The sequence below is a fragment of the Geospiza fortis genome, unplaced genomic scaffold (assembly GCF_000277835.1).
Source record: "Geospiza fortis unplaced genomic scaffold, GeoFor_1.0 scaffold46, whole genome shotgun sequence".
In the NCBI taxonomy this organism is placed as follows: domain Eukaryota; kingdom Metazoa; phylum Chordata; class Aves; order Passeriformes; family Thraupidae; genus Geospiza; species Geospiza fortis.
In genome coordinates, this window is record NW_005054586.1 from 206,162 (window position 1) to 217,507 (window position 11,346).

The following is an 11,346-nucleotide window of genomic DNA, read 5'->3' on the forward strand; positions in this document are numbered from 1 at the left end:
AAGAGGATTAGGATGAAGTACAGACAGGAAGGAAGGCAAAGACCTGCTCCTTCTAGGCCACACATGCAGAGCTCAGGGTGGAGATGGATGGCTCCTGCAGGCCCCGAGTCATTTCCCATGGATCGGGTGATCCTTTCATCCCTGCTTGACTCTGCTGCTCTGCACGGGCACTTCAGCAGTGCCTTGCTAAGCCTGTGTTTGTTAGCACTGCCCTAAAATAGAATTACATCAAAAATCAACACCTTTGTCCCAAGATTTCGGGGAAATTTGGCCAGGATCCTGCCCCATGCCTCAACTTACCGGTGCTAGAGAAATAAAGGTGGCAGGGAGGTGAAACCCCACAGTTGCCTCTTCCTGGTTTTAATGGCTCTGCCACCTGTGTTCCCACGGGACCAGGGCCCTGTTTGACGTGCCAGGGGCTGGAAAGTGCAAAACCAAACCCCACTGTCTGGAACACGCATGCTTGCTTTGCTTTGGAGAGAGAACAAGGGGAAAAGAGCAGGAGATGCAGCTGGCTTCCAGACTGGCTGCCTGCACCCATTCATGCCCCAGAAAGGAGCAACCCAAACTGCCCAGGACAAAGTGCAAAGCATCATCTGTGCTTCTCCTGCTCCTGGACCCCTCTGTTTTCTCTGAGGCCACCAAAAAGTTCAGCCCTGACATTGTTTTTTCTGGTCCTGAAATCTCTTACAGAACTTTTCCAGCAGTGGTTCTCAGGGCTCTGCCTTCCTCCTTCCAGGCAAGTTTCAGAGCTCAGCTGGCATGGGGAAAGAATTTGGTGATTTAGATAACCCCAGAACTGTTTGTTAAGAGTTTTGGCTGCTCAAATCCTGCCCGGGGGTGATTTCTGAGCTGTGAGGTTCATGTTCAGGTTCAGCTTGGACAGGGCTTAGAGCACCCTGGGGTACTGGAAGGTGTCCCTGCCCATGGCAGGGGTGGAATGAGATGGGCTTTGAGGTCCCAGCCCCAAACCACTCTGTGATGTTCCTGCACCACCTTGGCCAGGGAACAAACTGCTGCTTTGTCCCTGCTCCCCCAGCCCTCCTGGATTTCTGTCCAGGAAACTTTAACCCCCTCACTGGGTCATGCCCAGCTCCCCCTCCCAGCCCAGCCTGCAGGACAGTGCCTGGGGGCTGGTGCCATCGTGTGGATACAGCTGCAATCAAGAGGAGGACGAGGAGAACACTGGGAAAAGGACAAAGCTGGCATTGTCCAAGTCTGGATGTAAACCAGGTTCCCTCCCAGAGATACCAGTGGGTTTAGGCGCTGCTTCCTCCAGCAGGTGAATAAATAAATCAGCAGGAGGATGCACCACCTGCCCCACTTGCACCCTACAGCATCTCCTGGTGCCACAGCAGATCCCAGAGGGAGATTCCCCTGAGGAAAGCAGCAGTGGTTGAGATTTAGATCCCTGCCAAAGGCCCAGAAGCTGGAACCACTGTACCTTGCTGTGCTTTCCTGCTGGAAGCAGGGCTGGAGCACAAGCCCTGCCTGTGTCATCCCCTCCAGGACCTCCAGGGCTGTCTGGTGAAGCAGCCCAAGCACACTCCAGGGCCTGCAGGAGGATCAGGCTGTGGATTTGGCCCCTGGCAGAGGGTGTGTTCTGCACTCTGGGCTCGCAGCCTGTCCTGGAAGTCACGGAGCCCCCAGCCTCCAACTCTTGCAAAACTGAGGAGCAATCCCAGCCCAGGATAAAAATAAAGTGTCCACAGGGCCCTGCCACTCTGGGGTCAGCTGACACAGTGGATGCACATCCAGGCTCCTTCTTGTCATTTTTCCACTGCTTTTTACAGCCTGGAGCTGAAGCGGAGCCAAATGACAAGCAGGGGGGAGAGCAGATCAGGAGCCTGGGGTTTCCTTTGGGTGGCCAAAATCCCACAGCAAGCCCTGCTGGCTGGGATGTTCCCATTATGCTGCAGAGTGGAGCTCTGAGCTGCAGTGAGCTCCTTCCCAAACCCCATGGGCTGTGATGGAGAGCAACCTGCCCCGACTCCTTGGGACACAGGGGTGTGGGGATGAGCTTGGAGCCTCAGGGAGGGCAGGGATTCCCTGAGCGCCCTGTCCAGGCCCTGCCCTGCCTCCCTCCCACCTCTGCACCTCCCACTTATCCAGCCCTGTCGTGGTTTTGGCTCCCCCTGCCCAAATTCCCACTGCCAAGGTGTTTGCAGAGCGATTTCCTCTCCGAGTCCTGCTGGCTCTGCCAGGACGGCTCTGGATCTTGGCTCTGGAAGGGGCACAAAGGATGCACCAGCTGGCCAGGGCTCAGCCACTGAGCTGTGCTGGCTGTCACAGGGCTGGAGCACCCCTGGATCTCCAGTGATCCATCAGAGCATCTCCAGCACATCAGGGCATTCCCAGTGTGCTGCTGCCCCATCCCAGCCAGGCTCAGCAGCACCTGGATCCTGCATCCAAAACCCATGAAGGAGCCAGCCCCACGGTGCTGTTTCAGATGAAATGGTTCCTTCCCATTGTTATTTGGGAAATGCAGGAATTTTTTCCCATCTGCCTTTGACCTATAAAAAGAACATCCCCCAGAACCGAGAGGTTATTGCCAGCGAGGACGTGTTGTCATTTCTGGCCTTTAAGCACACGTTTCATGGTTTGCCAAGACTTTTTAGGAGGCTAAAAACTCAAGGCCTCAACTCAGCAGAGTGCTTCCAGCACGTGCCAGAGAGGATTTAGGTGTACACTTGTGTCTGAGCACATGTTGCAGGCTGCTGGACAGAGAGGTTTGCCCAAACTGGTGCCAAAAATCATCTTCATTGACTCCTGGACTCTCTGATTCTGTCCTCGGCTTTATTCACCTGCAGGTGAAATTTGGTTTGCAGATGTGCAGCTCCTGGATTGCAGGGAGCAGCTCTTTATTTGGTGAATGCTGCATGGGGATTTGGGAAGATGTGAAAAGAAGAGGTGGTTGATGCTTTCTTGAAAACAGGATTTTAAAATCACAACAACTGCAGAAATTTCATGGAGTGTTCAACAACAGCAAAATCGGGAAGAAAAACTAAGAAGGCATATTTGAAGTGACTCTAAGTGAAAATTCTGATTTTAAAAAGAAATTTTACAATATAAACCACTGTTCAAGTGAAATATTTAACTTCAGGCTGACTGAAATACCTCTTTATAAAGAATATCTCTTCTTTCTCTCCTTTTCGTTTTTTTTTTCAGTTTTGGTTTGCTAGAACCATCATTTCATCATTCTTCCATCATTTCATTTTTCACCCCAAATCCTTATTTGAAGTTTTTGGGGCTGTGCTGCTAGGAAAGTCAAGGATTATGTATCCAAGTACACCCTGAGAACTGAAAACAGAGCTGGATAAACGAAGAGGGAACACAAAATTCCGACCCTCAGGTTTGTCTTTAAGACCTTGCCAGTCATCCAGGAGGAATTCAAGATACCCCAACTATCAAAAGACACGGGATCTGTGCTCTGCTTCCAGGAAAGACACATTTCAGCATCACAAGGAAATACACCAGATGACAACCAGCCCCCTCCAAGCTTCCAGCATTCCTACCTGCGCTGCTAAATCCCAAAATCCAGCCTTTTCTGCAGTGGGCCTTTTATCTCAGCAGCACTGCCCTCAAATGCAGATTCCAGAGGAAAGGCAATGCTGGATTTCATGGGAATTAAACCTAAAGCTTTTAGCTCAGCAAGGCAAGGGTCAGACAAATTTATTTGGTGAACCTCCCCTGTCAGGTCTGTCTCGTTCCCTCTCTCCTGTCCCATCCCTGGAAGTGCTCAAGGCCAGGTTGGATGAGGATTGGAGCCACCTGGACCGGTGGAAGGTGTCCCTGCCCACCTGAGCTGAGCTGTAAGGTCCCTTCCATCCCAAACCATTTGGGATTCATGGAGCTCCCATCAGAGCTCTTCCGCCCGCAGAACGAGGTGACCAACAGAGAGGGGGAAAAATGCTCAAAATCACTTTTTTTTTTTTAATCCTTAAAATGTTTGTTTAATCCTGAAAGCAATTAAAACCACTGAGGCTTTAATGGGGAGCTGAAAGCAGCAGCGGGGTGGGATCACTGGGGTGTTTTATTTTTTCCCTACTGTCAGATGGTGAAACCATCCCTGTTATTTAACGTGTCAGAAGCCCGTGAAGCAAACAAAACAAAGCCCAAAATGATGGACACCAGGAAAAGGGCTGCAGGCACAAAACAAACCAACCTCCCCGAGAAGGGGAAAAGAGGTTACGAGTAATTTGTGGGAAATGCCGCGAAGAGGGAAGGATAAAAGAGAGCAAAAATAAAAAAAAATAAAGAGGAGGAAAGGGCAGAGGGAGAAGGGGCTGGGACAGGGCCGTGCCAGTCAGGAGGGATTTGGCCGGATGAAATGTGGAAGATGCTTTGATTAATTCTCGGAGCCCACCCCAAAGTCATCCTGCAACTCCCAGCGCGCTAATTACGGAGGGGAGGCGGGCAGTGACTCATGCTGGAAACTTCCCAACTTCCAAAGGGGGGAAAAAATTAAAAAAAAAAAAAAAAAGAGGAAAAAGAGGAATGTCAGTTCTCAAGCAAAAATGAAGGTCCCTGGAGCCTCAGACCCGCGCTGGGAGAACGGTGGTGCCAGGGAGGTGGCCTTGGATGGGGTGGTCCCCAGGAGGGCTGGCAGAGGAGATGTCCCCAAGAAAGATGGGGAGGATGGGGGTGAAGCTGTGGGTGCCTCTCCAGGGCTCCTTGTGCATGCAGGACAGCTGTTCTCCCACCCCTGGAGGCAGGATCTGCTCATCCCAGCAGAGATGCCCATGGGAATGCCCCCAAAAAGCTGCTGCCAGCTGGTGGAAGATTGGGGCAGGAGCTGTGGGACCACTCTGTGTCCCTCCACCACCACCTGAACCAGTTGAAGGGTCTGGGATGGAGCCCCCCCAGCTCTGGGGTGCCTCAGCTCAAGGTGTGCTGGATCACGGAGGGGAAAACAAAGCCAGAGCCCCAATGTGGAGTCTCAGGTGAGCCTTGGCTCAGGGGGACGCTCTGGAGGAGGAGACACAAGCACAGAGGTGTTTGCTCAGCCAGGAGGAGGCACAAGCACAGGATCAGCTCCAGGAGAACCTCCTGGGATGACAGCGGAGAGACTGAGGGGAGTTCCTTGCCTGATGTTTATTATCCCATCTCATCCCGCTCTCATCCTCTCATTTTCGACTCTCTGAGTAGTTGAAAATGAGTTCCTGATAGACAGCACCAGGCCAGAGCATCAGATTAACAGCATCTTCCTTCTGCAGGCTCCTGGCCCCACGCTGGAGTCGGCCCAGCCCAGGAACCAAACCGACCCCGAGGATGTCACGGGCTGGGGACAGAGCTGGGGACAGCAGCGCTCATGCCCTGTAACCAATTGTAGCTGCATTTTTCTAGTTTCTCTCTATATGGAGAGAAGAGAATTAGGTTTTTGTTTTGGTTTGGGAAGACAGGAGTCTGCTAAGGAAGGCAGGAGCCTCCCCTGAAATGGAGAATGTAAACCCTCCCCACCCCTCCGAATTGCTACAATTTTAAATTAAGGGGCTCTCAGGCAAAGATATGGGAGCAGGAAATAACAGTTCTTTAATAGGGAAGAAAACAAAGAATAAAATAAACAATGCAGTCCACTAGAACAACACTGACAGAGTCAGAACCCAACCTGACACCCTGTGGGTCAGGGTGTTGGTGGTAGTCCGATTGAAAATGTGGCTGCAGCCCTCTGAAGTATCAGGTGTGGTTCTGTTGGAGCAAGGGGGATCTGTAGAGAAGGATGTATTCTTCCTCTGGAGATCCAGTGGAGGAAGAGGCAGCTGCTGTTCCTCTGGGGAATCCCATGGAGAAAAGCCGTGCTGGTGTTCCAGAATCTCAGGTTATATCCAGGTAGGAATGCTTGGCTCCTCCCTCTGGGCGGAGCATCTCACAATGGGATGTTATAGTTCTTATCAGTCATGCACTGATATTCAATAGCCTGTTATCAGCAGAGGTCACTCAAAGGGAGATAAGGCAAACTGCTCACTTGACAAAGGTAATCTGCCATACAGATGGTGATGGAAAATATCTTGCATGCAATCTTCAGCAGTCCCTCATCAGAGGGGACACAAAGCCACAGGGTCGCCCAAGAGCTCCTCTGACCATGGGATTCACCAATTGAGGTTTTGCCCAATGTGCTCCCTCAGGCGGAGCTTGGGCTCCTTGTCCTGTTGGCATCACAGAAACAAATCAATAAAATCTTCAAATGAACCCTCAATAAAAGGCTTGCGCTGATCAGAGCAAATTTCCATCTCCATTTTCCACGGAGAAAAGGCTGAACTTTTTTTTCCCCCTTCAGTTTGGAAGCCCTCGAGGTGCTTTTTATTTCTGCTCTCCAAATAATTTAGTGTGTGCCTCAGTGTGTCCAAGGCAGCCCAAGCACAAGTCACCAGGAGATGCTGGGGATGGTGGAGATGTACGTTATGCACAGGGAATTAAGTGCCAGGCATCCTGGGGCACCAGGAATATTTCTGCTTTTGCCATTGGGAAAACCTACATTTTACATTTTACGTTATTTTACATTTTACTGCCCTGACTTCCCAGCCCACAGCGAGGCCATTATTAAAGAGCTGCAATATTAAGATAGAAACCAAATTTAACAGTTCCCCTTGCAGAAATGCGGTGGGAAGGCAGAGTGATCCCATTTATTTAGTATTTTTGTGGAAATGGGAAACGTGGGGGCTTCTCCCAGGGATATATCCTTCTGTAGGGAACAGATCAATATTTTGCTTGTGTCCATCCATCCGTGCATCCATTCAAGACCATGGTTCTTCCAGGATGACCTTGGTGTCTATGGAAAACAAACAGAGCCAGGGAGGAGAGAGCCAGCTCTGCTCTCTGCCAGTCACATGATTTTTAGTTGTTTTTTTTTTTTTTTTAATTTTTTAATTTTTTCTTCTTGCCAGGATCCAGGGGCAGCCACAGCTGCCTGGAGCTGCCACCCCTCCCAACCCTTCCCATGCAACAGGGAAAGGGAAAAAAACCTCCAAACCTCTGAGCACCATAAAGATTTTATTATAAACAAACCCCTGGGAGCTTTTTTGGGAGCCGGGGTGATTAACATTCCTTAATGAGGACGGAGGGGGTGCTCAGGGCTGGGGGAGGGCAGGCCCAGCACCCTCCTGAGGGTCCCACCTTCCCTTCCCACCTCATCCCCCCGTTGCCATCTGGCCAGATTTACTGGCCCCACTAACGTGGCTCCCACTGATATAATGAGGAATTGCAGCCTGGGCTCTATTTCCTCATGAATTTCACTTCCCTGCCAGAAAAGTTCAGGCCTGGGTCAGATTTTATATATATATATATTTATGCATATAAAAATGTATATATAAATACATATATTTCTTCTTTCCAGGTGATTTCCACCTTTCCCCATCCAAAGACTCATCCACCCTCACCTTGCCCACCCCACCAGGGTTTGTTCCGTTGGCTGAGTTTGGGCTAAAGAAAACATTCCAAGGGCCAGCCCCCACATCCATCCCCTCCAGGGCTGGGGTGCTGCCTGCTGCTGCTCCCTGGGGGTGCCACAGCAGCGCTGGGCCTGTCCTCAGCCCACTTCCAGCTGGGAAATGCCGGTTGGACCAAGCTCAGCTTTGGGATTGAGGGCTGGAAAGGGGAGCTGGGTGCCTGGGCCTTCAAACAGCCCTATCCTTCCTCCCACACCTGCACAGGGCCGTGATCAGCATCCCAAATCCCTGCTGAGCTCCTCCAGCCTTGCTGCACCCACCCCAAATCCCCAAATCCTCCTGCTCCAGCCAGAGCTCACCAGGCCCCTTCTCTGAGGACAGCAGAGCCTCAGACGCGTTCCCAGGTGAATTTTGTAAGGATTAAAATGTTCCCAGGTGAATTTTGTAATGAGTAAAATGTTTCTAGGTGCGTTTTGTAATGAGTAAAATGTTTCTAGGTGAGTTTTGTAGTTAATAAAAGCTCCTGGCGTGGCTGCTCTTGCAGGGCTCCCTGCTCTTGTTTAGCAGGAGTTCAGGGGGTGCTGGCACTGCCTCTGCTGCCTGGAGGCTTTGGGATGCCAATTCCAGGCACGGATTGCTGAGGAACTGGCCATTCCCACTGGTTTGGGGTTTCCTGGCTCCTTTCCATGGGTCACCCCATTGCATAGCTGAGAATTCCCGTTGTGCATGGAACGCAGTCAGGATCCAGGAGGAGGAGAAGCCCGTGCACACCCTGGGGGTGTCCCGTGCAGCTCCTGGGAACAGAGCCCATGGAAAATTTGTGTGTAATCCTCACCTTTTGAGTTTCCTCTCCCCCTGCCTGCTGGAGGGAGGCACCCCTGGCTCAGGGGATTTCCACCTTTCCATCAGCAGGGGAAGGGAAGGGAGGGATTTGTTGTGCTCAAGGCACTCCAGCCCCTCTGTGAGGTAACTTTTCTTTAAAAGCTCAGAATCCCAGAACGGTTTGGGTTGGAAAGGACCTTAAAGCTCATCTCATCCCACCCCTGCCAGGGGCAGGGACACCTTCCACTGTCCCAGGTTGCTCCAAGCCCTGTCCAGCCTGGCCTGGGATGCTTCCAGGGATTGGGAAAAATAATCCTGCCAGAGCCTTGGCCTTCCCAAACCCCACCCCTGAGGCAGCCACACACCTTCTCACCAGAGGCTGCCTCTCTGAGCTGCCTTTTCCCCACAGTTTCAGGGTTTTACGGCCAGCATTCCTCATTTTCCATGTCATTAATCTCCACAGGCCCTGGCTCCAAGCAGGCAGGGAGCCAAAGGCTGCCAGACAGGTTCCAAGCGAAATCTGGAAAGGAAGAAAATCCAGCTAGAAGTTGGGAAAGCCCTTGAGCCTCAAACTGGCCCAAGCACCCAGCAGGACGAGGGTGATGCTGCTCAGGTGGGTTTGGTGGCAGCCAGGGCATCCCTTCCCATCCCACTGGACTTTTCCAGCCAAAATCCAACGTGTTCCTTTGAGCTCACGGATTTAATTGTGCCCAAGGAGGGGAAAAAACCCAACAACCAACCCAAAGCAAAACTGGGAGATTATTTTTTAAGTTTCTTTAGGGGGATGTTGCTCTGGGAGCTGCTCCTGAGCAGTCAGCCAATGCATTTTTTCAGAGCGTTTTTGCTGTGAGCTCTCATTTCCTCACCTTGGGAGTTGCTCTGCTGTGAATCCTCAACCGCCCAAAGTCCCAAAGCTGAGGATGACACAGGCAAAAAACTCTTTCAGGCAGGGCAAGGGAGGAGAAGAAATCTGTCCTACAGTAGGACAAGGGGGAAGAGCAAGAACTTCACCTGGAGGTCTCCAGAAGAACCTTTAATCCTTCTGCAGGTTGTCCCCATGGTTCAGTTCTGCTCGGGAGGACCAGAGAATCCCAGAATAACTCAGTCCCAGCCCCACTTTCAGCACTCCCAGGGTCTGGCAGAGCCCAGCAGATGAGCCTGGCCAGGGCACTTTGTTATCCCTGCACGGAGCTGCTCCAGCAGCCACAGGCTGAGCATTCCCTGTGCCCTGAAAGGAGGGGAAGCATCCCAGAGAGTCAGGGTCATTGTCGTCATTGTCGTCTTCGTTGTCCTCCTCGTCCTCCTCCTCCTCATCTTGTCCTCCTCCTCCTCCTTGGCATCCCCCAAAGTGGATTGGGGCACCTGGCTGCAGATATTCCCTAAAAACAGCTGGAACAGGGGTGCAGCTGCTGCTCCCTTGGCTGGCCTGGTGCTCCCCTGTCACATTCACATTCTCTGGAAAATCCTTTCGCCCAGGGTTTTCCTCCAGGAAGCTGAGGAGCCTCAGAGAAAAAGGAAAACAATCCTTATCTCATTTGCTTCTCCTGTGTTGTGCTCGTGTGGAATGTGTCTGGAGATTGTTTACCCACAGGTGATTGTTCCATTGGGTTCTGCTGGGAGTTGGTTTGGCTCTTTGGCCAATCAGGGTTGAGACTCCGGAAAAGAGACTCTGGAGAGAGTCGGGAGTTTTCATTATTATCTTTTTAGCATTCTGTAAGTATCCTTGCTGTATTCTTTAGTGTAGTATAGCATTCTTTAATATAATATAGAATGATAAAATAATAAATTAGCCTGCTGAGAGCATGGAGTCAGATTCATCATTCCTGCCTGCCATGGGGGTCCCCACTAATGCAATACTCCCCAGCCCTGGCAGGGTTTGGGATGGGCTCGGGATGGGCTCAGGATGGGCTCGGGATGGGCTCAGGATGCTCCCAGAGTTTTTCCCCATCTCTGCTCCAGCCTCCCTCCCTTGCAGAGAGCGCTCTCCCCCTTTCCCAGAGCCCAAAGGATTTCATCCCTTTTGGTCCCGGTTTTCCTCCTGCTGGACCCCAGCCCAGGAGGGTTTGGGAGCAGTCCCTGCCAGGGCTGGGGACCCTCAGCAGTGCCAGGACCTCCTCCTGGATAAATAAACTGGCTCCAGATAAACCGGCTCCTGGATAAACCAGCTATGGGATAAACCAGCTCCTCCAGGATAAATCGGCTCCAGATAAATCGGTTCCAGGATAAATCAGTGCCAGGATAAACTGGCTCCTGGATAAATCGGCTCTAGGATAAATTGCCTCCAGGATAAACCAGTTCCAGGATAAACCTGCTCCTGGATAAACCAGCTCCAGGATAAATGGGCTCCAGATAAACCAGCTCCAGATAAACCGGCTCCTGGATAAACCAGTTCCAGGATAAATCGGCTCCAGATAGATCGGCTCCGGGATAAATCGGCTCCACGATAAGCTGGCTCCGGGATAAATGGGCTAAGGGATAAATCAGCTTCTGGATAAATCGGCTATGGGATAAACCGGCTCCAGGATAAACTGGCTCCTGGATAAATCGGCTCTAGGATAAATTGCCTCCAGGATAAACCAGTGCCAGGATAAACCTGCTCCTGGATAAACCAGCTCCAGGATAAATGGGCTCCAGATAAACCAGCTCCAGATAAACCGGCTCCTGGATAAACCAGTTCCAGGATAAATCGGCTCCAGATAGATCGGCTCCGGGATAAATCGGCTCCACGATAAGCTGGCTCCGGGATAAATGGGCTAAGGGATAAATCAGCTTCTGGATAAATCGGCTATGGGATAAACCAGCTCCAGATAAACCGGCTCCTGGATAAACCAGTTCCAGGATAAATCGGCTCCAGATAGATCGGCTCCGGGATAAATCGGCTCCACGATAAGCTGGCTCCGGGATAAATGGGCTAAGGGATAAATCAGCTTCTGGATAAATCGGCTATGGGATAAACCAGCTCCAGATAAACCGGCTCCAGGATAAACCAGCTCCAGATAAACCAGCTCCTGGATAAACCTGCTCCAGGATAAACCAGCTCCAGATAAACCAGCTCCTGGATAAACCAGCTCCAGGATAAATGGGCTCCAGATAAACTGGCTCCAGGAAAAACTGGCTCCAGGGAAAACTGGCTCCGAGG

At 51.4% G+C, this 11,346-nt stretch overlaps 1 pseudogene; it reads right to left on the reverse strand.

Moving 5' to 3' along the window:
• Positions 1–6,089: 6,089 nt before the first annotated feature.
• LOC102036840 overlaps positions 6,090–11,346 on the reverse strand; it is a 9,527-nt pseudogene continuing 4,270 nt past the window's right edge.